The following is a 25,956-nucleotide window of genomic DNA, read 5'->3' as shown; positions in this document are numbered from 1 at the left end:
ATATACACAACACCTTGTCAATTTCAGACACTTCATTTGCATAGTAGGCTATAGCCACCTCATTTGCATACACTATAGTCACTTCATTTGCATAGGTATATTGACCAATCCCTGCTACATGCAAACCAATCATAGGGCAGGCTGCAGCCCAGTGCCAAACAAAAAGTTAACAAACCAAGTTGTTTACAGTTTACCCAGGAAACATAACAAACCTTCTAGGGCAAAAAACTAGGGCAAAGGTAACTCCTTAGAGCTTAGGGGGTAAATCTCTCAAGCTGTTTTTCCAAAGAACCAAGGCAAAAGACCACATAAAGGAACTCATTTCACCACAATTTCTCCTGCTGCTCTCTGGTAAGGCTAGAACCCAAATGTACTTCTTTAAAGTTAAGGTTCTATTTCCACAGCCATTGCTACTACAGCCACCATGTTAGCAATAACTATGAAAGGAAGTACTGTGCTGCCTCCCTAAGAACACAGACAAAATACTGTATTGTAGGCACAGGCTACAGAGTCAGACTTCTTGAATTCAAACGTTGGCTTCACTATCTACTGTGTGATGGATAAATTATTTGGTCTCTTTATGCCTCAGTTTCCTCATCTGAAGTGGGGAAAATAAAGTATCTTCCTCATTGTGTTGTTGTGAGGATTATATTATTATTTAATATGAAGTTTCTCAAAAGCCAACAGCCAACATTATACTTTGTGGAGAAAGGCTGAGAGCTGTCCCCTTGAAATCGAGAACAAGACAAGGGTGCTTGCTCTCACCACTTCTATTCAATACTGTATTAGAAGTCCTAGCCAGAACAACAGGACAAGGAAAAGAAGTAGAAGGTATCCAGATTGGAAAAGAAGTAGTATAATCATCTCTATTTGTGGATGATGTGATCCTATATATAGAAAATCCCAAAGGATCTGCAAGAACATTTCTAGAGCTAATAGAAGAATTTAGCAAAGTTGTAGGGTACAAAGTTAACAAACAAAAATGAGTTTGGTTTCTACACACCAGCAATGAGCAATCTGAAAGGAAAATTAGGGGAATAACTCTATTTACAATTGCATATAAAAGAAGAAAATACCTAGGAATAAACATAACCAGGGCCATGAAGGATTTACACAATGAAAATTATAAAACACTGCTGAAAGAGGTTAAAGATGACTTAAATAAACGGAAAGATGATCTGTGTTCTTAGGTTGGAAGACTTAATATTGTTAAGATGTCAATACTACCTAAAGCAATCTATAGAGTCAACACAATCCAAATCAAAATTCCAACAGCTCTTACAGAAATGGAAAAACGAATCCTCAACTTTATGTGGAATGGCAAGAGGCCCCAAATAGCTAAAGCAACGTTGAAAGAGGAGAACAAAGCTGGAGGACTTACACTTAGTGATTTTAAATATATAGCTACAGTAATCAAAACAACCTGGTACTGGTATAAAAACAGACACATATACCAGTGGAATAGAATTGAGAGTCCAGAAATAAACCCACACACCTGTGGTCAACTGATTTTTTACAAGGGTGCTAACTCCATTTGATGGGGAAAGATCAGTCTCTTCATTAAATGGAGTTGGGAAAACTGGACTTCCACATGCAATAAAATGAAACAGGATCCATGCCTCACAGTATACGCGAATTAAAAATGGATTTAGGACCTAAATGTGCACATTAAAACCATACAACCCTTAGAAGAAAATGCAGGGGCAATGCTGTCAGGCCTAGCTTTTAACAGTGGATTACCTAATATAATAACAAAAGCACAAATAGCAAAAGACAAAACAAATAAATGGGACTTCATAAAAATTAAAAACTTTTATTCATAAAAAAGCTTTATCAAAAAAGTGAAAAGACAAGCTACTGACCAGGAGAACATCTTCAGAAACCATATATTCAGTAAGAATCTAATAATCATAATTTATATAAAACTTTAATACCTTAACAACAAGACAAATAATCTAATCATAAAATGGGCAAAGGACTGAATAGACATTTCACCAAAGAGGACATTCAAATGGCCACCAAACACATGAAAACATGTTCAACATCATTAGCCATCAGAGAGATGCAACCAAAACTACAACGAGATACCATTTCACTCCCACTAGGATATAAGACTAAAAAAAAAAAAAAAAAAAACAGAAAATAACAAATGTTGGCAAAGATGTGGGGAACGTGGCACCCTTACCCATTGCTGATGGGAATGCAAAATGGTACAGCCGTTGTAGAAAACAGTGTGGTGGTTCCTTAAAAAACTAAAAACAGAACTACCATATAACCCTGCAATTCCACTCCTAGGTATATACACCCAAAACACTTGAAAGCTGTGACTCAGATGGAGACTAGTACCCCAGTGTTTATGGTAGCACTATTCACAATAGCCAAAAGGTGGAAACAGCTCAAGTGCCAAAACATATCATTGATTTACAATGGGAAAAATGGGCTTTATAATTAATGATATTTGGACAATTAAGTAGCTGTCTTGGTCATCTAGGGCTGCTATAATAGAAATACCACAAGTAGACGGCTTTAACAAAGAGGAATTTGTTTCCTTACAGTAAAGTAGGCTAAAAGTCCAAATTCAGGGCGTCAGCTCCAGAGAAAGGCATTCTCTCTCTGTTGGCTCTGGAGGAAGGTCCTTATCATCAACTCTTCCTCTAGAGTAGAAGCTTCTCCATGCAGGAACTCTGGGTCCAAAGGACATGCTCTGCTCCCAGCACTGCTGTCTTGGTGGTATGAGGTCCCGTCTCTCCGCTCACTTCTCACTTCTATATCCCAAAAGAAACCAGCTCAAGACACAATCCAATCCTGTAGATTGAGTCCTGCCTCATCAACACAACTGCTGCCCACCCACCCCCAATTAACATCATAGAGGCAGTATTTACAACACACAGGAAAATCACATTAGATGACAAAATGGTAGACAATCACACAATACTGGGAATCATGGCCCAGCCAAACTGATACACACATTTTTGGGGGACACAATTCAAATCATGACAGTAGCCATTTGGAAAAAGATAAAGTTGACTCCATACTTCACACTAGACACAAGGATAAACCCCAAATGGATCAAGATCTGAATGTAAAAAATAAAACCATTTAGGTATAAGAAGAAAACATGAATGAATTTCTTTTAACTTTTGAATGAGGAGCATCTAATTTGACTCAAAATCCAGAGACATTTTAAAAAACAATAATAAATTCAATTATCCAAAAATTAACTGCCAACCTTCTGGTTAGCAGCCACAGCTCTTAACCACTGCACCACCAGGGTTTCCATAAGGAATAGTGGGGAAGGAAGAGGGAATGCTCTTTTATAAAGTACCTGTACTACACATAAAGCAAGACAGTGTTATTTGAAGGTGGACTTAGATTAGTTGTAAAGGTGTAGCGTCAACTCTAGGGCAACCACTATAAACTTTTAAAGAAAGTATAATTAATATGCTAAAAGCAAAGATAAAATTGAATCATGTAAGATGCTCAGTTAAAGTCAGAGAAGGCAGAAAACAAGATGAAAAAAGGAGAAACAAATAAGTGCCATGAATAGAAAAGTTAGCAACATGGTAGATATTTATCCAATTAATTAATGATCACTTTAAATGTGAATGGTCTATATACACCAATTGAAAGACAGAGATTTTAAGAGTGGCATTATGGTGGAGGGCCAAGGTCCAACTATATGTTGTTTATAAGAAACCCACTTTAAAAGAATGGGTAAAAGACTTGAACAGACATTCACAACAGAAGATTATGTGAATGGCTAATAAGCATGTGAAAGGGTACTCAACACTTGTCATCAGGTCAATGCAAGTCAAAACTACAATGTGATACTACGAGCCATTCTAGCTATGCCCATTAGAATGGCTAAAAGTAAAGACTAGCAAAACCAAGTACTCACAAAGATATGAAAGCTACCTGAACTGTAATACAAGCTGGTAAGAATGTAAAGTGGTACAACACCTTGGAAAACAATGGGACAGTTTCTTATAAAGTTAAACGTACACATAATCCTATCGTCCAGCAATTCTATTCCTAGGCACTTATCCAATATAAATAAAACATACATCTTCCCAAAGATTTGTACACAAATGTTCATAGTAGCTTTATTCATAATAGCTCAAAACTCAAATTGAGGAAGAACTCAAACGTCCATTATATTGAGTGTCTCTTTGTATGCCTTCTCTGAGGCCAACTCTAACTCTCAATCTAATTCTAAATATCCTCTCTGACACCAACTGCACATGCAGCATTCTTCCCCTGACCCTAACCACCAGAGCTAGGTCAGATCTCACAAGTTACAGGGCCTAATCCTCCAGACTGCCAAGTCTGCCCAAGGCTTCAGATGCCAGCTGCAAGCTTGGGGGTCTCTATAATACCCTCATTTCTGATTTACTGGCTACAAATTCAGGGCTCTATTACCTCAGGATGCCAGCCAATAAGATAGGGGGTCTCCAGTGTCCCTCTCACTCTGACCTAGCTACAAATTTGAGAACTCCCATTACCCGTCAGGCTCAATAGTTCATTAGAACAACTCACAGAACTCAAGAAAGCACTATCCTTACTGTTTTATAACAGCAAAAAGGATGCTAAAGAAGACATATAGGACAAGGTCTGGGAGGGTTCCTAATGCTGAGATTCCATGTCCCAAAGGATGTGCTACGCTCCCCCATGCATTGATGCCTAACACCAACCAGGAAGCTTCACCCAAGATTCGAAATTATTGGGGTCTCATTACATAGGCATGACTGATTGAATCATTGCTCACATAGTTGAATTCAACCTCCAGTTCCCCTCGCCTCAGGTTGGGCTAATATCACATAGTCTGTCTTTCTGACCTGGCCAGCCCCCAACCAAAGAGTCACCTCATTAGCATAACCTGTCAGATGTGTAGTTCAGAGAAAAGACACTCCAATCACTGGGGAAATTCCAGTGGTTTAGAGGTTATCTCCAAGAAACCAAGGATAAAGACCAAATTCTTTGGTATAATTTATTGTATACCCCACATCCATCAACAAAAGAATAAATTTTAAAATACTGTGACATATTCACACAATGGAATCCTCTCAGAAATTTAAAAAAAAAAAAGGAACTACTGATTTATGCAACAACATGGATGAATCGCAAAATAATTATGCTGAGGAAAATAAGCCAGACACCAAACAGTTTATACTGTATGATTCCATTTATATGAAGTTCAAGAACAGGCACACTAATCTACTGTGACAGAAATCAGAACAGTTGCCTAGATTCAGAAAAAGGCAACAGGAAACTTTCTGGAATGATGTCTATTAACCTGATTAGGGTTTAGGAAACATAAGTGTATACATTTGTCAACATTTACTGAATTGTACCCTTAAGATCTGTGTATTTTGCTCCATGTAAATTATCCCTCAGTTTAAAAGGAAAAGGATTTGAGGCAAAAACCCTACATTTTCTATAGTCAAGCACAGCAGTAGGCAAATAGACTGTAAAGGGCCAAGAAATAAATATTTTAGGTTTTGCAGGCCATATGGTCTCTGTTGCAACTCTTCCACTCTGCCAGTGTAACATGAAAGTAGCCACAGACAACGCGAAATGAATGAGCATGGCTGTATTCCAATAAAATCATTTACAAAAACAGATGGCAAGCCAGATTTGGCCCAGGTGCTATAGTCTGCTAACCCCTGCTAAAGCAAATAGAAAATAGATCTTCAAAATTAATTTAAATATACTTTATTGTTCTTACCTATACACTGACAGACATAATTATTGGAAGCCAATTACGGCTTCCAATGTGAATTTTTTCTATTCTCATCTAATCACTTAAAATAAGATAACCCAGAAAAAGACTAAAATATTTTTAATATAGAAGACCATTATTTTTTTTTAAAAATCATTTGTTTTAATAGTTACTACAGTAATTTTTTTAAAAAATCAGGAATATAGAAAATATTTAAGACAAGCTGGTTAGTAATAATTAAAGTATACGCTGGAAATTTAAACACACACACAAATTTAGACACACACAAAAAATGCCATGTTATCCACAATGCTGACATCTAGATTTATCCGGAATAATAAGGTTCTTGAAAATGTCCAATATCACTCACAATTATATGGTTGGTTCTTCATTACAAAAATTCAAAACTAAGAATAGCGAGTACTTCTCACTGTTTCTCAATAAGCATTTCAAAATATAAAATATGAAGAAATAAAACAAAAATTTCATGGGAAGTACCAAAAGCTAATTTTCTTAATTTAAGAACAGCTCAAAAATTGATAACCCGCACAGGTTATTCAAGAGTAGACAAACTCTGAGGTCTCAGAAAATCTCAGACATGGTATGGCCCTAAACTGCCTGAAAATGTTCACCTGTCTTCACAAAAATTCCAATCTAAAAAATGAATTTAATTCTCTTTTACCATGGTTATACCAAATAGAAGAAACACTAGCAAAATTAGAAGACTTGGGTCCAGTATAGGTCTGCCACTTAACCAGCTGTGTGACAATTTGACATTCATTCATTCATCAAACATGTCTAAGAGCTTACTATGTGCCAGACACTGGAAACACAGTAGTGAGGGAAACATCAAAAATTCTTTCCCTCAACACATTCTAGAGAATCAATCTTGGAAAACAACTCAGGTTTCCTTCTCTACAATAATGGATTTGATACTTAAGAGTATTTTCAGTTCTTCAAAAACAAAATCCATACTACTACTTTTCTGCTGAATCCAAGAAAACAATTTACTGAGCATAACGTGAAATCCACTCTTGCCATTGACTCGAACCATTTGTGTCATTAAATTCCAATAGCAAATAGTAGAAGACAAGTAACTGACATTCTTAAAGGACTCATTTAAATTCACTAAATTTGGTTTGTTATCCTTCATACAACTTAAAGTATGAGTGAGGACTTACTGGCCTATTACTTGGTAACTAAACTTCCTTGGATACAGAGTCCAAGAAAGAAGCAGAAAAATCCTATAAAAAATTTCTTCCTATAATGAATAATTTTACGGCACATTTCCAGAATTTAAGTTTTTAAAAATACGGATTTCCTACTGAGTCAACTAATCAGCTCATCTCCTCTTCAGAGTAGGACCTGACCTTTATGTTTTCAAAGTACTCTGCTGCAAAACAGGTAGTCAGAAATCCAAATCCTGTATTCAAATGTGGTTCCTATGCCTAACATTTAAATTTTCTTTCATTTACCATCAAGATGTATTTTCCCCACATTAAAACAGGCATGACAGTCCTTTACGAATAGCATTCCTTGACTCCAAAATAATAAACTGTTTTAAATGTCTTATGTATTAATTTTTGCCAGATAAAACTCTAGAATCACAAATTACATTTCTGATAAGACCAAACATTCACTTTAAATACCCTCTTCTCACCAACACCCACCCAGACCCAAAATCGGATGTTAGCTATGAGCCTGCAGTTTCTAATCTGAGTTATCATTCTCAACTATGTTAGTTTCGGACTTCCTATTTTAGTCTAGTCACTGGTGGCGCAGTGGTCAAGAGCTCGGCTGCTAACCAAAAGGTCAGCAGTTTGAATCCACCAGCTGCTCCTCGGAAACCCTATGGGGTAGTTCTACTCTGACCTGTACAGTCGCTCAGAGTTGGAATCGACTCGATGGCAATGGGTTTTTTTTTTTTAATTTTAGTCTCAAATGCTGTTTTTGTATTTATGTTTCTTTTTTAAGGTATTTTAAGAATACGAGCACCACCAAGTCCAATTAAGTGCAAATGAAGCGGCAGTGTTTTGAAATTGCTAATAAGAAGAGTTATGCACAGAGGTACAATCAACAGAAAGAGGTGGAACAACTTTGAGGTACAATCAACAGAAAGAGGTGGAACAACTTTACATAAGTCAGTCTACAATATTTAAGATGCATGTAATACCAATACGTGAGATGTATTATATCTACTACAGTAATCTGAACTATAAGTGACCTCTAGGGCAAGGATCTCAACTCTATTTCAAACACCAAATTGCTAAAGGAAACCTTAAAGCAAAGTTAAATTTTTAACGCAGAAAAGCTCTCCTGTTGCTCACCTTTTAGACAGAACCCTCACTGTTGGCAGCTAGATATAATGAAGAAAAAGGAAAATAAATAAATACATAAAAGGTCAGGCTTTAGAACCAGGAAGACATGGATTTGAACTCTAGTGTACCACTCCTTGGGACATAAACTTTCTGAACCTATTTTTTCATCTCTAAAAAATGAATATTAATACCCTCCTTGCAGGATTGTTATACTGATTAGTGAAAACACATGCATAGCAACTAGTCCACAGTAGGAACTGAAGAAACTTTATTACTATTTTTATTACTCAAAAGCACATCCACCAGACAGGATACAAGAAAGGACAGGAGAGGAAAATAAATCAGAGCCTCGGTTGCCTTTAACTGCTAAAACAAAATAAAACCGAAACAAATACCCTGATTATTCAAGTGAAACTTAGGGCTAAACCTTTTGCTCACATTTTATATATACAAGATGCTACTGTATGTAGCTCCTCTTTATAAAATCCAAAATTAGCTACAAATCTAGTTATTTTGGAGCTAAATAAAAATGAAAGACTATTAACACACAGTAAAGCGGATAATTTTATGAACAAGTTAGACGGTTTCACCACTGGGGAAAAAAACCAAAACTAAGATACAAAAGTGCTTATGAAAGGAGAGTAAAAGACTCCTACCTTTAAACCAACTGCTATAAGATCTGTAACAACACTGTATGGAAAAAGTAAAAAGAGAAAATGGAAAATAAAGTTTTTTAAAGACAGAGATAATAAGATTAAAGAAGAAAAAGCATTGTACAAATGTAAAGAATAAAGATAAGAATGCGATGAGTCGTGAAATGTTAATACAAAGAAAAGTGATGCGACAGGCTAGTAACAGCAGAGTATAAAGCAAAGTCTTAACAACATTGTAAGAAACAAGTCAAGTCTCTTTTAATATTCAGAAAATTTAGAAAAATAGTTGTGCTTACATAAAATATAAGGCAGTATCTGTTTATCCACCTACCTCTATTAAACAAATCCAAATCACAACTTAAAATCATCAAAGTTCTTTCTTTCAAATCACTGGTATGAATTATCCTGTCTAAAGTTTCAAATGAAACAAAACCAGCGCTTGGATTTTATAGAAATAGAAGGCATCTTACAGATCTGCATCAACCACTCAAAACTGCTCACCAAAATAGTTAAGACAGCTCTCAGAACTAAAATAAAAAAATTCTACCAAGTTAAAACTGCGTTTAAATGTAAATTATCTTTTAGGAGGAAAAGAGCTTATAAACACAAAAAAAACTTGGGATTTGAGGAACTACAATGACACGTTGACTGGTGGCTTGTTGTTTGTTTTTTAACTGTCCAAAAATAAAGACACAGAACCTTCTGCAGGCTGTGGGAAAATGTGGAAATCTAATTAGTCGCCTAAAGGCAAAACTTCACAGTGTTCAACACCACACCCCTTAAGACCAGGGTGTAAAACCCCTATAAAGTCCTGCCATACAAAAATCAATTCCTTCTAACACCAAAGAAGCTGGCTTCAACTAATGTTTTGTCTCCATACCTCCTAAAAAAAGACTATAGCTAAATTCCACAAGGTGTTAATAACCTATGTGATCACTGTTTCATAAAAGCAACCAAATATATGACTGGATTGTTTAATTTTGTAAATTGTTTTAAGCAATAACCATTAGATTTTTTTGTTTTTCCTTGTAGGCTTTTGAAACTTGAAATCTGCCTAAAAATACGTAAATACCTCTGGTGTTCTTTTTGCATAAATAATAAGATTGTGTAATACTGTGGTTACTGGTCCTGATGTAAAGAGCAAATCATGTTACTACTTGAACTTCCAATATCTGTATCACTACCCACATATTTAAACCAATAAACTCATTCTTAGCTCTAAAACCACAAATGGGAGAGAGGGCTAACTTCTTAAACACTACCAAAAAGACTAAGTTTGCCAGTTGTCCAAGAGTAAAAGCCAAGACACATAACTCAAGAGTATTCTTTACTATAAACTTTTTGATACAAAACATCTCCAATCAAACCATGTAATAATTTACTATACATAACGAAATGCTCACTTCAGCCATCCTAAACTGAATATTGACATAACTTCACAAATAATTAAAATAGCAGAAGTTTGCACAAATATAAAATTAATTGAATAAGGTAATATGAAACGAGTTTTCAACAATGCTTCTAGAAAACCTTCAGTCAAACAATACAGTTCCAATTAGACAATAAATTAAAGAACAGTATCACAATAAATAAAATCTAAAAATTGTATCTTTCCTGATGTCTGTAGCAGTGTGCAATACGTATTCAAATGAGTTAATCCAATGTATCGTATAGACTTAATACGGTAAAACTAAGATAAATGAAATGTAATGAGTGCAAAACTTACTGGAAGATATCAACTCTTTACACAGCCTAACCATCATGAACTATATGGCAAAATGTAAACAGCTTTTACTGTTCAAGGAAGTCCTATATATTCTGTAATCAAGAGGTTTACAGAAATTTTGTCCTCAAAAATTACAACAGGCAAAACAAAACCTCAAATGTAAAACTGGAATAAACGGATTTGCAGTCTCTCAGAAAGCTGGGGTTTTTTTTTTAATCTTGATGTACACATACTGCAACCTTCAATTAATCTCAAACTCCTAATCTACTAGTTGCTCCTTAAATGATTAAAATATCTACCCCATATCTGGGTCTGCAAAAAAATATACGTATCATTGATTTTATATATATACATATATATATATATATACATATATACACACATATATATATACTTTTGAGGGGGAGGGGTGACAGACTGCTTTAAATTTCTGGGCGTTTAAAGGCCGCCCGAAAATTGCACTTAAGCAATATTTTGCATACATGGCAGAGGATTCACGAAGTTTCTTAACGGGAGGGGTGGACGGAGGTAAGCGCCCAAGGTCAGCAAGTCCAGACACCTGGCAAATAGAAATCTCTAACATATCTCACAGGACAAGTCAGGAGACCTCGGATCGTTCCTTGGCAGTTCCGAGATCCCGCGTGGAGCCCTGGCTTCGGGACCAGGGCGCCGCCCAGACCGGTACGGACGCGGCCACTCGTCTCCCCGCCAGGGGAAGGCTCCACCGCTTGCTCTACCTCACCGGTAAACAGCGACTCCCCAAGCCTAAGGACGCCCGCCCGCCCCCAGCGCCGCGCACCATTTTCTGAAAGGAAGTGTCGGGAGGCCGGGCTCCCGCCGCTCTCGGCGCGGAGGGCGGACCCCGGCACCCGGACCGGGCTTTCTTCGCTTCCCGGTGGGTGGCGTGAGGGTGTAAAGGGGCGGATATTAAGGGGGCGCCGCGTGGGGTGAAGAGAGGCTACGACGGACAGCCCCTCTGCGACTCGGGGTGCCCTTGGAGGCGCCCGGAAGCCCCGTCGTCGAGTTCGGCCGGGGTTGCTCCTCCGGCGCCGGCGCCCCGCCCGGCTCCCTGGCCTCGGCGCGTTCCGCCGAGAGCCGAGAGGAAGACGGGCAACCACAGCCCGGAGCGGCCGCCGCGCCAACTAGCACTTACCCATCCATGGCCCAGATGGAGGAGCGCACAGTGCGGGGACTGACGGGCTCACCGCGAGCGGAAGGAGGAAGCGGAGGCAACAGGGCGGCTCCGAGAACCGGCAAGCAGCGCCTCTCCGCAACCCCGGCCGGTCGGAGGTGGGAGAGTGGGAAACAGGGGCGGGGACCGGGCACGCTCCCGCCACCGCCGCGCCCCCACCTTCCCCACCCCGCAAGCGCGTCCCCGCCTCATCTAACCCCGCCCTCTTAGCGTCGGCACCCTCCCTCGGGGCCCGCCCCTACGCTCGCGCCCACCCTGGGCCCCGCCCTCAGCCGACCTCAGGCTTGGCTCCAGGGCGCCCTCTTCCGCCGTCGCCCTTAGACTCCGCCTCCCGGCCCCTCTTCCCGGCGCACGCGCGCGCCCGCCCTTCCCGGGCTGACCCAGGGCCTCTCGTCTGCGTTCGCGGGAGCGCGCGCCTTGTGCTGTTGGCTGCACCGCCCCGCCTGCCGTCCAGCGGTCTTCGTAGTTCTTCCGGCTTCGCTGCCCTGGGCGGCTAACTTGGATATCTCCGTCTGTCGGTGGCAATAGCTTTGGGGACCCGATTTAGGAGAGTAGCTAGTCCGCGAGGACCCCAAAACCGCACCGGAAGCGCCTTGTGTGGGCGAGGGTGGCGGAAGCCTGGCTACAAGCACGACGCCTGCGGGCCAGGCGCTGGCGGTGGTCATCGGAGCCACCCGCCTTGCACCTCTAGGAAGCCGGGCAGCAGGGAACCCTAGCCTATGCGGGGCCCGCCCCGTCGCCTGCCCGGCGCTGGGAGTCGACCCCTGGAACCGGCACCCATCCCGACGGGTGTATTGGGAAAAGTGAATGAGGTGAAAATGACTCTCCGAACTTGAGTTTTTGGACAGTTTTAGTGTCTGGGTGTTTTTCTTTCCGACCGTGCAGTATTGAATTTATATGAAGCACTCACTGCACAAATATAGAATGGCCACTATATTGCCAGCATTTTCATTCTTCCCTGCAAAAAAAAAAAAAAAAAAACTTAAGAGGAAGGAACTATTACCCCATTTTTCAGATGATTTGTCCACAGTTTAGCAGCCGGGAAACATTTGCTACCAGAGCCTTTTCCTGTGTTGCGGATGTGTGCTGTGGAGTTGATTTCTACTCATTGCGACCCCATGTGACAGAGTAGAACTGCCCGGTAGGGTTTTCTAAGCTGTAATATTTACAGGAGCGGATCATCAAGTCTTTGTCCAGAAGCCGCTGGGTGAATTTAAACCACCAAGCTTTCATTTACAGCGGAGCATTTAACCGTTCCACCACCAGGGTTCCCTCCTTTTTCTCTAGTCTGAGCAAAAAATATAACTTGTGACAACTCTCTTCCCTTTTTCCCTTTTATATTCTGTCTAGTTCTGAAATTGAATGATTTTCAATTCTTAGCTTACCAAAACAAGAGCCACTAAACCCTGTCCTCAACAAAATTCTTAACCTCTGAGTAGAAAGAGGGGGTTTCCCACCTCCCTTAGATGCCTCATTGGAAAAGCAAGTAACAAAAACCTCAATAAGTTGTGCTACTAAAAAGATTTAAAGTGTGAATTCATCCATCATTCAGTCGATATTTATTGAGTGTCCACTATGTGCCAGGCACTGTGAAGAGACACAAGAAAATGAGGTTCCAGCCTTCAAGGATGAATGGATTCTTCAGTCAGTTTATCTCATCTTGTTGGCAGAAAATGATTTTCAAATAACGAGTATCTCATTTTTTTTAAGTCATTTGAAGTCCTTTTAAAATATCTAACCTCAGTCCCTGTTTCCAAAATGTCGGATACATTTTGTTTTGATGTTAAGTCCAAATATTAAGTTACAGTTGTAAACATTGCCACCCTGCATTGCCAGATGGATATTAAAAATATCAGCAAGATAGCTGATGCCGTCTTGCTATTGTTGTCTTTGGGATATATTCTGTTGATGATGTTTTCTTACTTTTTTTTTTTTTAGCTACACAAGTAATAGAAACATACATACTTATTTCAGAAAACTCAAGCAATATGAAATACTAAAAGGTTATAATTCTTTTTGTCATGAATCACCCCACCCATGATAACCACTGTAACAATTATGTATGCATATTTCTAGACTTTCTCATTTTTTACTTGTTTTTTCCACTAAACGTCCTGGAGATTTTTTTTCATGCCAGTACTTCTCATCTACTTAATTCTTTTTAATACTGCACAGTATTTCATAATTTCACGTGCCATTATTTATGTAACTATTTCCAAAGTAGTGGAAATTTACATTCTTTCCAATTATTCGATAAAACTAACACTGTTGCAAAGAATATCACATATGAACATCTCTGCACACATAAAACTGTCTGAGGAACAGATTCCTAGAAGTGTGGGAAAAACAGTATGCTCATCTTCAAATTTGATAAATATGGTCAAAATGACTTCCAAGAAAAGCTGTTCCAATTTACACTGACTTTCTTTGTTTAGAAAAACAAAGGTTATGTTTTTCTTTCAGCCCTATTCCTTAAGATAGCTAACAAACTTCAATACTAAAACGTAAACTCTGAAACTCACTGTCCATATTACTAATAATAACTACGAAAATTCCGCAATGTAAGGACAGTGCACTTGGCTAAGATTAACAAAACTGTATGACATGTCCCAAACATTATTAATGTCCAGCTTTACAACAGAAGCTCAGATACAAGAAAACAGCAATAGAAAACATGAAATCTTTCCTTTCCCCCTGCCCCTGGGTCCTGAATTCAATGGACTTTTCATGGATTGAGCTCCATAGATTTGTGAGTCTCTCTGATTCAAAAACAGTAAATAGAATGGAATTTAGCTCTTCTTGGACCATTTTTAGAATCCTAGCTATTCCCAGAGCCCACAGGGCATGGAAGAGCCATGGCCTTCTATGATCTCAGCAGAAGTTTCTGAGTTTCTGGCATGATCAGATATTACCCACATGACCTGGCTTGGCATGAGAGCTTTATGTGCTGCATACTGTGGCTTCTTGGTGGTGAGCAGGGGAACAATATCTCTATTTGTTTATTACACTATAGTTTGAGAAGGAGATCAATTACAAATAATTCAGTTTATAAATTTTCTAATATTTTATCTTCCTTGTGCCTTTATTCTAACTTGTCAAAAAAATTCTTGATACATGTTTATCTGATAAGAGATGCCCTCCCCCCTCCACACACACACCCAATGTTATGTTTGGACAAAACGTAACCTTTGAACACTTGCCATAAGGCAGTCTAGTACACAGTGCTTAGTTAACATTTAACCAACATTACCTTATTCAGAAGAGGACGTGCAACCAGGGATATCATTGCTGATGTCAGATGGATCCTGGCTGAAAGCAGAGAATACCAGAAAGATGTTTACCTGTGTTTTATTGACTATGCAAAGGCATTCCACTGTGTGGATCATAACAAATTATCGATAACATTGAGAAGAATGGGAATCTCAGAACGCTTAATTGTGCTCATGAGGAACCTGTACATAGATCAAGAGGCAGTCATTCAAACAGAACAAGGGGATAGCGCATGGTTTAAAGTTAGGAAAGGTATGCATCAGGGTTGTATCCTTTCACCATACCTATTCAATCTGTATGCTGAGCAAATAATCCAAGAAGCTGGACTATATGAAGAAGAACGGGGCTTCAGGATTGGCGGAAGACTCATTAACAACCTGTGTTATGCAGATGACACAACCTTGCTTGCTGAAAGTGAAGAGGACTTGAAGCACTTACTGATGAAGATCAAACACCACAGCCTTCAGTACGAATTACACCTCAACATAAAGAAAATAAAAATCCTCACAACTAGACCAATAAGAAACATCATGATAAATGGAGATTGAAGTTGTCAAGGATTTCATTTTACTTGAATCCACAATCAACACCCACGGAAGCAGCAGTCAAGAAATCAAAAGATGCATTGCATTGGGCAAATCTGCTGCAAAAGACATCTTTAAAGTGTTAAAAAGCAAAGATGTCACCTTGAAGACTAAGGTGTGCCTGACCCAAGCCATGACGTTTTCAGTTGCCTCATATGCATGCGAAAGCTGGAAGATGAATAAGGAAAACCAAAGAATTGACACCTGTGAATTGTGGTGTTGTCGAAGAATATTGAATATACCATAGACTGCCAAAAGAACCAACAGATCTGTCCTGGAAGATGTACAACGAGAATGCTCCTTAGAAGCAAGGATGACTAGACTACGTCTCACATACTTTGGACATGTTACCGGGAGGGATCAGTCCCTGAAGAAGGGCATCATGCTTGGTAAAGTAGAGGGTCAGCAAAAAAGAGAAAGACCCTTGGTAAGATGGACTGACACAGTAGCTGCAACAATGGGCTCAAGCATGGCGCAGGACCGGACAGTGTTTTGTTCTGTTGCACATAGGGTGGCTGTGAGTCAGAACTGACTTGATGGCACCTAACAACAACAACTTTATTCATTCTTACAGCTAAAACTTCTTAAAATATAAAGTAATACAAAGATGTCAATATAGTTCAGAAATAATGTTAGCCATTAGGTGAATCTGGGGAGGTGAACCTTTTAACATCATTTTACCCATGACAAATACAAAATCATAATCCCTAAAAAGAAAGATTTGAAATTATGCTGATAAAAAAAAATCCCAAAAGGTTATGTATTGTATGATTCCATTTATATAACATTCTCAAAATGACAAAATTATATAGATGTAGAACAGAGTAGTGGTTGCCAGAGACTAGGAAGAGGAGGAGCATGGCCTCCCCACTGTCCATTTTCCCTCTTATTCTAGCATATCATTTATTTTGATTGTTCATCTCTTTCGACTAAAATGTAAAATCCATGACCAAAAAAAAAGAAAAAACCAAACCCACTGCCATCGAGTTGATTCCAATTTATAGCGACCCTGTAGGGTTGACAGAAGCAGATGGAAGCAGACTGCCATATCTTTCTCCTGTGAAGCCTCTGGTGGTTTCAAACAGCCAAACGTTTGGTTAGCAGTCAATCACTTTAACCATTGTAACATCCATGAAGGCAGGGATGTTTATGTGTTTTGTTTGTTGATGTATCCTTAGCAACTAGAACAATGCTTAGCACACAGTGAGCGGTATTTTATTGAATGAATGAATAAAACTGGTTGTGCCTTGCAAAGACAATCTTTCTTTTTGTTTCAGAATTATTTATTGTATTAAATTTGTGTTTCTGTTAAACTTGTTCTATTTTCTTGCTAAGCATTACCAATTATTTATTGGATCTCTGTTCTGCCATGTCCATACTTTTTAATGTTTCATCTTTTTCTTTTTTCTTAATATTTGGTATGATTTTCTCAAATTATCCTCTCTAACCATAACATAGATTTCCGCAGTATTAGTTTGATTCCTTGCTATTTTAGAGTGTTTTAAAATTATATAACAATTTTGTTTTTCTCTTTATTCTCTTTCATTAACTCTGCCAGTTTTCTTTTCATCCCATGCTATTGTCTTGCTATTGCTTTCTTGTTGTTGCTGTTAGTTACCATCAAGTTGTTAGTTTATTCTTAATCTGGAAGCTCCACTAAAATCTGCTTAGCATCAGAGCAACATGCAATCCACAGATGACAGACTATGGTGGGAGTGCATGAGATGCATTGGCCAGGAATCAAATCCAGGTCCCCGGCGTGGAAGGCGAGAATTCTACCACTGAACCACCATTGCCTCACTATGCTATTGTCTTATCTACGTTTTAAAATATCTTGCTTCATAGAGTCCTTCTTTATCTAAAGATTGCAGAGAAGTATTTTGTTTAAGTTTTCTGCTTATCCATGTTTTTTCTGTTAAAAGTATAATTTTTACATTATTACATATACTATTTTTTCACTTCATTTGGAAGGCTCTTTTCAGGGAGGGCATGTGTCTTTGCTAGAATTTTCTTTGTGTATGGGGGCAGAAAAGGGTACTTATTTTGAATAATAGTAATTCTACTTTGATCAGCAGTTGACTCAGGAATTGTGTGATTTGAGGGCTCAAAAATTTCATCCCTGCTTCCCTGTGCATTATTTGAATTTTTTTGCTTTCTATTCTGCTGGAGGGTTAGATACCAATGGTTTATATTCTTGTTTCACCTTTCAACTACTTGGTGACATAGTAGTGGGAAGTAAGTAGGAAATGACTCAAATCAGTGGAGAGCTGACAAGTAAAGTAGGCTTTCTCTTAGCACCTTTTCATGAAATCTATTGAATATTCTGCTAATACCCACATTTGGTTTGGTGCAGGGGTGGAAGGGGAGCACCATTCCCTCTAGTTGTATTAGGATGAGTAAGTCCTCCTCACAGAAGACTGGATCTACTCTATAATATACAGTGTAACATAATTAAACATAGATGTGTATAGGAATAGGTTGGTATACCCTTAAAAAAAAAAAAAACCGTTGCCGTTGAGTCAATTCTGACCCATACTGAACCTATAGGACAGAGTAGAACTGCCCCGTAGGGTTTTCAAGGAACAACTGGTGGATTTGAACTGCCAACCTTTTGGTTAGCAGCCAAACACTTAACCACTGAGCCACCAGGGCCCCATGGGTTGGTATATATACATATATTTCCAAGCTCTGTCTGCTGATGACCTAAAAACAATGACCTCAGTAACAGTGAGCACAGCTAATATCCATATTTTAGTTTCTAAATACCATTCTCCAATAAAAGGAACGAGGGCTTTTCTGAGACTTGATCAATTCCAGGGCTGGATCAGGGAAAAACACAGAAAGTTCCTGGAGCACCTTGAAATTCTAGAAAATAAGGAGGTATTCATAAAATGATGGAGACATGCCAAAAAGGCACAGGAGTCAACCCGAAAGAGCTCCCAGTGACCAAAGCAGGAATAGTTAGAGCAACAAAATAAATAGCAATAGAACTGAATAGATTATAATCTAAAATAAATATCCATGAGACAATACAAATAATAAATTATTGAATAAACAAATAAATGGGAAAGAAGGAGAAGTCTTCCTTACTGAAGGATTCTAAGTAACAAACATAGAAGGAATGTAGGAAATAGAAAATCGCCACAGTAATAATTATTGCAGGCAAGATCCATTGATGGATGCTAAAATTCGTGGGCAAAAATTTAAGAAGAAATTGATTATTTGCATAGTCTCAAAGCACCTCCTCCAAGATATTTATCAATTACAAAGAGAAAAATAGTAATTTTACAGTGAAGAAACCCAGCTGGCACCATCTTAACCAAAGTGATCACTTAACAGTAATATGACACTTTGACATGAACCCCTGATGTAATGCACCGCCAAGGTCACATCAGTTCTACAGTATTCAGGCCAAGAATGCATTAACCTTAATCTAATCCTGAGAAGACATCAGAGAAACCCAAATTGAGAGAAATTCTGCAAAATACCTGACCAGTACACTTCAAGAGTGTCAATATCAAGAAAAACAAGGAAAGACTGAGGCAACGTCATACAGTGGAGCAAACTAATGAGACAACTAAACACGACATGGGATCCTGGATTACATCCTACAATGGAGAAAGGACACTGGTGACAAACTGATGAAATACAAACTGTATTAGTTTTCTATTGCTGCATAATAAATTACCATGAATTTAGCAGTTTAAAATAAAACCTATTTATTATTTCACAGTTCTGTAGCTCAGAAGTACAGATGGGCTCGAAATCTCTGCTTAGAGTCTCACGTAGCCGAAGTTAAGCCATCAGACAGCCTGGGCTAGAGTCTGGGAAAAATCCATTTCCAAGATCATTCAAGTTGTTGGCAGAATCACGGTCTAAAGTCTGTGTTTCCTCGCTGGCTGTGAGTCAGGGATCACCCTCAGTTCCTTCATGCCACCTGCATTCTTACTTACGTGGCCTCCTCCATCTTCAAAGCAGCAATGGCACAATGAGTCCTTTTCACACTTTGAATCTATCTAACTTCAGCCTTTTTCTTCCACCACCAGCCAGAAAAAGTTCTTGGTTTTTAAATGCTCTTATCTGATTGGTCCTAAAATTAGAACAATTTCAGATTTACAGAAAAATAATGAACATAGTACAGAGACTTCCCATAGACCCCACATTCAGTTTCCCCTATTATTAACATCTTACACTAGTACAGAGCCCTGGTAGCACAGTAGTTAAGCGTTCGGCTCCTAACCAAAAGGCCAGTGGTTCAAATCTACCGGCTGTGCCTTGGAAACCGTATGGGGCAGTTCTACTCTGTCCTATAGGGTCGCTGTTATAACCTGACCCTACAAATGCCAGTAAATTTACTTTAGTCCTTAAACTAGCCTAAGCTAGATTTGGCCCACCCTGCATGCACAGAAGAGCCAGCTGTGACCACTAATTGACTTCAACAGTGGACACAGCAACAGGTAGAATGCATCTGAAGGAAAATCATCACTCGGACCCTATTCCAAAGCAAGGGGTTGGACGAGAACCATGTCACCTCCTGTTTCCTGGCCACCTTCTAGAATTTTCCTCCTAAGTATGCCTGTGCGGCCACCATCTTGCCTCCAAAACCACATATAAGCCCTGCTTCCCCATAGCTCAGGGAGCCAGATCTGAGGAACTTCCTCCCGACTCTTTGCTCTGCACATTGCAATAAAGTTACTTTCTCTTTCTCAAAGGCCAGTGTCCAGATAATTGGCAAGTCTGAGCGCTCCGGAGAAGTGAAAGGGGCTGCGTGGAAATTTCTCAGTTATTGTTTATTGCAGCTTCTTGAGTATTGTGGTACTGTTAATGCCTAGCTTGCATAGTTCACTTTTTTTTTGGCTATGTCTGAGCAGGTGGGCTGTGTGTTCTTTGTTGTTTGCTTGTCTGTGGGCACGATACTTTTCGCCTCCTTCTCCAGTTGGCAGGGTCAGTTGCTCAGATATGGTACAGCAGGGCAGGTATAGCTAAAGAGGAGTTGCTGGGATGGGTAGTTTGTGGCACTTACTACAGCCACCAGGGCGAGTCGGTAATCAGTGCAGGGCAGGGTCCAGTAGGCCATGCCTGTGCTTCTTGGTGGTGTGATGTTAAGCACGTGGTGCAGGTAGGCAGAATGGAGGGGGGAGATCGTGATGTGTGGAGCTTAGATGGGTATGGGAGAGAGGAGAGAGGAACAGGAGCCAAAAACATACAAACAAAAAAGAGTGCTATAGGAGCTTGCTGTTGGAGTGGAGAGATGAGAGACTATGAAATGGAGAAAAACAAAAAGAGGAAGAGGAGAAAAGAATGAATAAATAAAAATTAGAAAGAAAAAAGAACAGCAAAGCTCCCAGGGATCCCACTGGTGTGGCTATAAGGTCTGGGAAGTTGTTCCCAGGTGTTGAAGTGCAGCCTGGCTAGGAGGCATAGAGGCATTCAGCGCCAGGTATCCAGGGGACAGGAAGAGAAGGAAGGTATAGAGAGATGAGAAACTGAGTAATGAAGAAAGACAGAAAGGGAAAAAGAGGGAAAAGAAAACAAAACAAATGAAAAAAAAAGAACAAGAACCCCCCCCCCAAAAAAAGCAGGAAAAAAAACATGAAAAAAGAAATGCTCTCAGGGATCCCTCTGAGCGTCTGCACAAGCGGAGGGGGTAGGTCCCCAGCCGCACAGCACCATTGGGCCGGATGGGCTACCAACTCGAGAAAAGAAAAAGAAAACAAACAATCAATTGAAAACAAACAAACAAAAAAAAGCCCTAGGATCCCACCAGCATGGCAACACGGACCGGGAAGCAGTTCCACTCTCGAGCAGAGCTCCACAGCCCCTCAGAAAGAAGCAAAGATGGTGCACAGAACCAGGTATTTGAGCAAAAGGAGAGGGAGGTGGTGAGAGGTAAGGAAGAAATCAAAAGAAGCGGAAAAAAGCAACACCAGCAGCCAACCAATGGCACTCAGGGAGTCGACCAGTGCGGGCGGGTGGAATCCAAGCAGCCGGTGCTTCCCGGCCAAGAGACTGTAGCCGCGGGAAGCGGAGGAGGCCGAGTGGGGTGAAGAAGGGTGTGGGGGTGGGAAAGCGTATATTGCTATTTACCGGTTGTTCTGTCTCCTGCTGGAAGCACCGTGAAGCTGCTTTCTCGTACCCCCTATTTGCTGGTCTCTGATAGAAGTCCAAGATGGCGGATCTGTGCTGCATTAGCTAATAGGGGACCTCTCCATGTATGTCTCCTCACTTTCGGTTCTCTGTCCGTTTCTTATTCCACTTGGTACTTGGCTGAGTTCTTTATCTCTTCATTTGATGTTTTAGGATTTCAGGATTGCTGTTTTCTCTGTTTGGCTTAGTTTTTCAGATCTTTGCTGTGGAGGGACGGTGTGGTGCTTCTGCCTAGAGCACCATGTTGCCGGAAGTCCCCATAGTTCACTTTTGCATGCTCCTATGATTTTGATTTGTTTTCCTCCTATCCTCCCACCCCCTTGCTTTCCCATGACTTTGAAGTTTAACTAAGTTTCTCTTTGAGAGGTAGAATGACCTTGGAGGGTAGAGTTACTCATCTGCGACGTGATAATAACGGGGCAAGATGACCTTCAAGGATTGCCAGGTGCAGAATGTAACCACCAGAAAAAAACTATAATCTTGTCCATATAAAACCTTTCAGTGAGTCTCCAAAGGGGAGACGGGTCTTTTGGAGGAGCTCATTCCCCTCTGTCTCCTGTATATCTATATACAATAAAACACGCTTGCTGCTCACCTCACCCCTGTCTCAGTATTGGCTTCTGTGGCAGGCAGCTCAGACCTGCCATTGCAGTAACACAAGGACCTACCTTTCCGGGTTCAGTAACACTATGAGTAGGAGTCAACTCAATGGCAGAGTTTTTTGGTTGTTTGTTTATTTTACACTAGTATGGTACATTTCTTATAATTAATGAACCAATACTGATACATTATCATTAACTGAAGTCCTTTATTCACGTTTAAGTCTGAATACATTTAGTTGTCATGTCTCCTTAGGCTCCTCTGGTCTGTGACAGTTTCTCAGACTTTTCTTGTTTTTGATGATCTCGAAAGTTTTAAGGAGTATTGATCAGGAAATTTGTACAATGTCCTTCAATTTGGGATTTCTTTAATATTTTTCTCAAGTTTATTCTGGGGTTATGGGTTTTTAGGACAATGACCACAGAAGTAAAGTGCTATTTTCATCACATCATATCAAGAATATATATTATCAATATTACTTATCACTGTTGATGTTGACCTTGATTACCTGTCTGAGATAGTGTTTTTCAGGTTTCTACACTGTAAAGTTACTCTTTTTTCCTCCTCTTTCCATACTCTACTCTTTGGAATGAAATCACTATGTGTAGCCCACACTTAAGGAGTAGGACTTTATGCTCCATCTCCTTGAGGAAGTAGTAGCTACTTAAATTATTTAGAATTCTGTATCGGAGATTTGTTTCTTCTCCCACATTTATTTATTTATTCAGTCATTTATTTATATAAGTATAAAGCCATGGATAATTGTATTATACTTTAGATTATAATCCAATACTACTTTATTTTGTTGTTCAAATTGTTCTAGCTTTGGCCATTAGGAGCTCTTTCATTTTGTTCTTGTGTCCCTTATAAACTGTTGTCAGTGGTGGTTTTTGTTTTTGTGTTTTTGAGCACTTCTCTAATTTCTGGTACTATAAGATGCTCCAGTCTCAACTTGTGTATTTTCTGCCACAGTACTAGAATCAAGCTTTTCTCCAAGGAGTCCTGGTTCCTTTGGCTGGAGTATGGTATTAGAAACCAAGATCTGGGTGTTAGGTGTGCTTGTTGAGAGTTTAAGGAGATCTAGACTATAAGATTTTTATTTGATAGTCAGTGCTTATTTACTTTGCTCAGTTTATTTTGGTCAAAAATTGCAGATCTGCTTGTAAGTCATTGTTAATTCCTTGCACTTCAGCCTCTTCTCACTTCCAGAATTCAATTATGGGTCTGGAAACTGAGTTCTGTGGGGGAAAAATGTGTAGTATATGTCTCTTCTTTTGTTCTGTTTTCCTTACCATCCTGAAATGGGCCCAAGGGTGTACTCTTTAAATTTTCCATGGCCTGCTCAGGTTCCTAGCCCTTATTTCTTCAAGTTTCTGATTGTTCCTAGGCCTTCAGGACCATCTCGTTTACTTTCTACAAATGGCACTGAGTTCCTGTTTGGAGGAAATTCTTGCCAAATCTTACTGCTTTCCTTAATTTAGGTACAAGTTGGAAAATATTATTTATACTTTCTGGTATAGGTTACGTCAGTTCCCTAGTTTTATTGTAGCTGAAAATTTTCTCTAGTTTTGGTTTGTTTTTGTTAATTTTTCTAGACTGCCATCGTACCTGGATGTTATGTGTCCGTTAATGACTTTCATTAAAATATTTCCACTCTTCCCAAGCATCCATGGATACTTTCCTTTGAACAGCCCTTAACATGAGTCTCCCTTAACTTACCTAGCTCTAATCCGTTAACTAACTTGTGATTCACCCTAAACTTTTCCAAAGAAGGAGAGGTAGAAAGAAGAACTGTGAGTAAGGTAGCAGAAAAAAAGAGATATCTCCTTTCCTTTTCCCTTTTTTATCTTTTCATTTAATCTACTACCTATAATTCTTCTTCCTCTATGAACTGAAGTTAGCCTATTGTGGTAAAATTAAGAGTTGATTTGCTTTTCTTGCCTTAGCATTTCATTTGTCTACAGCTATATAAGGTTGATAAATACTACAGTTGTAGTAGTATAATTGTTCTTATATGGAACAAAATAGTCCCTTCTTAGATATCTGAGACCACATCACTAATAGTAAATATGTATTTTATTTTTTAACTACAGAAGTTTTTCACTCTGGCTACGAATTGAAACCTCCCCACTAAACTTTTCGACGTAATTGTTTAACAAGAAGCCAAATAGACTGATTAGAGTATATTTATTTTCTTTTTCCTTATTTGCCCGGTGTTGAAATAATAGCTTTATGCAAAAAGCAGATCACAGTCTACAAGATCACTAGAAAGTTCCTGGGATGCCAGACAACTCCCTTCCCAATATGGTTCGAAAATTTTTTACATTGCAGATGATCCTACAGGCCACTAGGCAAATGTTCAACCTTGATGAACAGGCAAACAAGCAAAAGGTCAGTAGCAGAAGTTCAAAAAACACGCAGAACACTGATTACACCCAGTCTGGAAAACTTCTCTATAAGAATATGCTGTTTATAAAACCAGAAAAGCAAACCTCCTCCCTACCCCATTCCCATCCATGAGGGTGGAGAATTACTCGTATCAGAGGATAATAAGTCTTCATATTGCCTCTCTTCTTTTGGAGCAGTGGGAGTATAAAACCTTAATCAAGAATTTAATTTAGTAGAGGGTAGTAGGAGGATGACACCTACAAGAATTTAATTTGGCGTAGAGTGAAGACAAGCGGTAATTCCAAACCTTGGTCCTTGTGTAGCAAAGTAGTGGCCACTAAGAGAGAGATAGCTCAATTATGGGCCTGATTCTTAAGCCAGTTTCTAAGGTTTTTATTTTTTAATGCCTGGTAGCCACAGTCTGAAAGTTGGAAGATAAAATAGGACTGGCATTCCTCTGCAAAATAGAACGCTATGTTTATAGTGAGCAGGGGGAAGCTATGGTGATTACAGAAGAGTCAAATGTTTCTCTTTCTCAGCATGGAGACAGCACATGTACTCACAGTACAGTACTGTCTCAGAATTAATGCCTATCTTTGAGAGACATGAGTGTGTTTCATATAATAATTACTGGACACCAGGAAGAATTAGGTGAAAATATCTCCAAGGGAACTGGATTTGGAATACCCACACCTACCCTGGACTCTCTTGCTAAAGTTATATTCTAAATAGACTGAATAATTTAGATTTAGGAAAATATTTGGCTTGGGAAAGGAGAATGGATCCTGGTATGAGACCTGTGAGTCAGACATGGGATCTCCTGGGTGGAGGTATTAAAAATGATTTTAGAGAAGGAAATTTGAACAAAGGAGATGCTCTCAGAAAGAAAAGCAGTTATGAAGTTAAGAAACAAAGCTAGGAATTTGGGTGCACCCAAGAGGGAACCTCCTGCAATGATTTATATTCTTTTGATACTTTTGCCTTGAGATAGGGTATCATGTAAGAGTTAGATTCAGCTGCATATAACAAAAAAGTAAAAAAAACAAAAAACAAAAAAAAACAAAAAAGACAGCTTCTTAAGCTACTTAAAATTAATTTCTCATGAGGAAGAAGTACAGAAGTGGTAGTGCCTTAGTTATCTAGTGCTGCTATAACAAAAATACCACAAGTGGATGGCTTTAACAGACAGAAATTTATTCTCTCACAGTTTAGGAGGCTAGAAGTCTGAATTCAAGACACCGGCTCTAGGGGAAGGCTTTCTCTCTCTTTGTCCGCTCTAGAGAAAGGTCCTGGCCTCTTCAGCTTCTGTTTCTCAATTCCTTGGAGATCTCCATGTGGCTTGACATCTATCTTCCCCCA

At 39.4% G+C, this 25,956-nt stretch overlaps 2 protein-coding genes across 8 annotated transcripts in view; one reads left to right on the top strand and one right to left on the bottom strand.

Annotated features, from left to right (window-relative positions):
* The window catches only part of PTBP3 (polypyrimidine tract binding protein 3), an 89,558-nt gene extending 77,838 nt beyond the window's left edge, over positions 1-11,720 (bottom strand). For 3 of the 7 annotated variants that reach the window (XM_023727383.1, XM_023727380.1, XM_023727381.1), the window contains exon 1: positions 11,570-11,719. The gene's annotated coding sequence lies outside the window, so the exon portion shown is untranslated. Of the gene's footprint in view, positions 1-11,569 lie in introns of all 7 variants that reach the window. The other 4 variants (XM_004372161.2, XM_004372162.3, XM_023727384.1 and 1 more) reach the window with 3 other exon arrangements.
* Positions 11,603-25,956, top strand: part of LOC101341306 (hydroxysteroid dehydrogenase-like protein 2) — a 113,317-nt gene continuing 98,963 nt past the window's right edge. The window contains exon 1 of the mRNA XM_023727385.1: positions 11,603-11,706. The gene's annotated coding sequence lies outside the window, so the exon portion shown is untranslated. The remainder of the gene's footprint in view (positions 11,707-25,956) is intronic.

The sequence above is a fragment of the Trichechus manatus genome, unplaced genomic scaffold, assembly GCF_000243295.1.
Source record: "Trichechus manatus latirostris isolate Lorelei unplaced genomic scaffold, TriManLat1.0 scaffold00016, whole genome shotgun sequence".
NCBI classification, from domain to species: domain Eukaryota; kingdom Metazoa; phylum Chordata; class Mammalia; order Sirenia; family Trichechidae; genus Trichechus; species Trichechus manatus.
Note: the sequence above shows the minus strand (reverse complement) of the source record. Positions and strands in the feature narration are given on the sequence as shown.